The following is a 2,728-nucleotide window of genomic DNA, read 5'->3' as shown; positions in this document are numbered from 1 at the left end:
GAGGAGACCGAAAGAAACTCTGAGTTTACCGAAGAAAACCTGCTCCCGACCAGGTTAGGTTCGCAGAGTAAGTTACTATGGTAACTTACCGAGAGGTTTAGTTTTGTCTTTTATTGGAACCGAAAACCCTGAGTTTCCCTTTTTTGGGGTTAACAAACTCTGAGTTTCCAACAAAACCCACTTTCTGAAATACACCCCTGATCTAAACCAGGTTGGGTTTGTCATGTTTTGTCAACTCAAAACTCCCTCTGCACCTCTGACGCTGGTTTCACACTGGATGCGCAAGCAGAGCGGAGGCAGCGCAGAAGCTGTGCGTATGCAGAGCGGGAGCAGCACGCACTCATTGAGCTTCCACAACGGCAGCGTTTGTCATGCGCAGCTGAACCGCGGCTTTTGTACTGCAAATACAGACGAGTATCGTTCATTCGGTCACGTTTTTCAGGTGTTCTCAGACAACTGTCTCTCATGTGCTTTGATTTAGGATATGGGCAGCACACTCTGCTGTGATGCGGTCGTGTTCCTCTCTGTCCCACACACATGCATATAACATGCGGTATAGTCTAGTTTGCATGATAAAAGTAATATTAACGTTGAGATATTCATATACACTATAGTTTTAATCATTTAAGGTTCAAGCTTTAGAAATTTGGGCAAAAACTCCTGGCAATGATGTGTTTTCATGCATTTATTAAGCATTTTTTTCAAAGTGCTGAATGACATATGGAGGTTGGGAAACACGGAACAGATCAATTATTTGATTTTATGGTGAAATTAGCTATTTTTCGTGTTTACTCAGGTCTATTTTGAACAAGAACAATCGCGGATAACTGGTTTGACGCAGGATACGTGAAAGACAGGGTGAACACAGCGCAACTGACGGGACAATGTGAGTTTGATCGCAACCGGACTGAGAACCTTCACAATGGTAAAGGGCCCAATAAAGCGGGGCCGCAGCTTGCGAGAACCTTCTTGAATAGGCAAATTATGGGTGGAGAGCCACACCTTCTGACCACAAACATATCTGGGAGCCCTAACCCGATGACGATTGGCGGCTCGACGTGTACGTGCACTGGTATAAACCGTTGACGAATCGCGGCCAACGTACCCCTAACTCCCGGGTGTGCCACCAATTTGGACGAGTGACCCCAGCGAAGAACTGCCGAACGAACGGCCTCAGGAACGAATAACATTCCTTCAGGAGTGCGAGGTGGCCTCGTGACATGAAAAAGGGCTCTCCTCACCGCCTGTTCCACTCCCCAGACGGCCGCCCCGACCACACAAGGCTGAGGTAAAATGCTCTCGTTGGTCGAGGGACCCCCTGACGAGCCGAACTGACGTGAGAGAGCATCCGGCTTGAGATTCTTAGAACCGGGTCTAAACGAGATCGAAAACTCAAAGCGGCCGAAGAAAAGCGCCCACCGGGCCTGACGGGCATTAAGTCTCTTAGCGGCAAGGATGTACTCCAGATTCCGGTGATCCGTCCAGACAATAAATGGCACACTGGCTCCCTCAAGCCAGTGTCGCCATTCACCTAGCGCCAGACGGATCACCAAAAGTTCTCGGTTACCGACGTCGTAGTTGCGCTCAGTGGGCGAAAAGCGATGCGAATAGAAAGCGCACGGATGAACCTTCTCGTCAAGGGAAGAGCGTTGCGACAGCCGAAAACGGATCGGTCGAATATCTTGATCATCTCCTCCTTGAAGAGCTCGAAACGACCACAGCAAGGAGTCTGTGCCTCCCAAGCGGAGGTTCCCCATTCGCGAGCTCGCCCCGTGAGCAGCGAAAGTACAAAGGCGATCCGGGCGGAATCTCCCGCATATGTCTGAGGCTGGAGAGAAAAGACAACCTCACATTGAGTCAGAAAAGCTCTGCATTCAGTGGACTCACCGGCATAGCAGGGGGGGTTGTTAACACGCGGCTCGGGAGGTGGATGTCGGCTGTAATACGTTGTGGGTTCTCGGTAAAGCTGTAGAAGACGAGAAGATAAATCCGTCACCTGTGCGGTCAAACTCTCCACTGCGTGACGGGCGGCGGACAACTCCTCCTCATGTCTGCCGAGCATGACTCCCTGAATCTCCACCGCTGATCGGATAGGTTCCTCCCTTGCTGGATCCATCCTTGGTCGGATTATTCTGTCACGGGTGGTGTAAAGGATCCACGTGCAAAGGCAGTCAGTTAGAATCAGTCTCTTTATTGAAGACACAAAACAAGGCAGTCTGTCGTCTGATGACACAGAACTGGATGAAACACAAATCGACCGAGGATGGTCTGGTTCCGAGGACTCCCGTCTTGGAGAGAGCTCGTGGGGCTGGGCTCACTGGAAGCAGCCACCGGACAGAGAGAACACTAAGACGAGCACAGCACACTAAGCAAGACAAGACATGGTCAGAACTCTGGTTGTATCGACATGAAGGGCCAAACAATACCGTATGCATGACACACAATAATCCGACAGAGAACAGTAAGCACATCCACTAGAAATAGAGTCACTAATTAGATCAGAGTGGGAACAGATGTCACCGCAAAGCAGCACGAACGCATTAGTCGACTAATCGCACGTTTATTAATAAACTGTTTAAATCATTATAATGAGCCTTTAATTGCCTACATAGCCATAAGTGCTTAAGCACACGCATAACCCTACGCATTGCCACAGCGCACCGGCAGAAGTAATGTGTCAGTGAAAAACAGTAAGGAGACGGCATTAACATTTTAATAATTTGATAAA

The 2,728-nt window shown here is 49.2% G+C and overlaps 1 protein-coding gene across 1 annotated transcript in view; it reads left to right on the top strand.

Annotated features, from left to right (window-relative positions):
- Nucleotides 1–2,728, top strand: part of cdh19 (cadherin 19, type 2) — a 62,205-nt gene that overhangs the window by 55,925 nt on the left and 3,552 nt on the right. The window lies entirely within an intron of this gene.

Source organism: Sinocyclocheilus rhinocerous, unplaced genomic scaffold (genome assembly GCF_001515625.1).
Source record: "Sinocyclocheilus rhinocerous isolate Xijiao unplaced genomic scaffold, SAMN03320098_v1.1 scaffold3041, whole genome shotgun sequence".
NCBI lineage: Eukaryota > Metazoa > Chordata > Actinopteri > Cypriniformes > Cyprinidae > Sinocyclocheilus > Sinocyclocheilus rhinocerous.
Note: the sequence above shows the minus strand (reverse complement) of the source record. Positions and strands in the feature narration are given on the sequence as shown.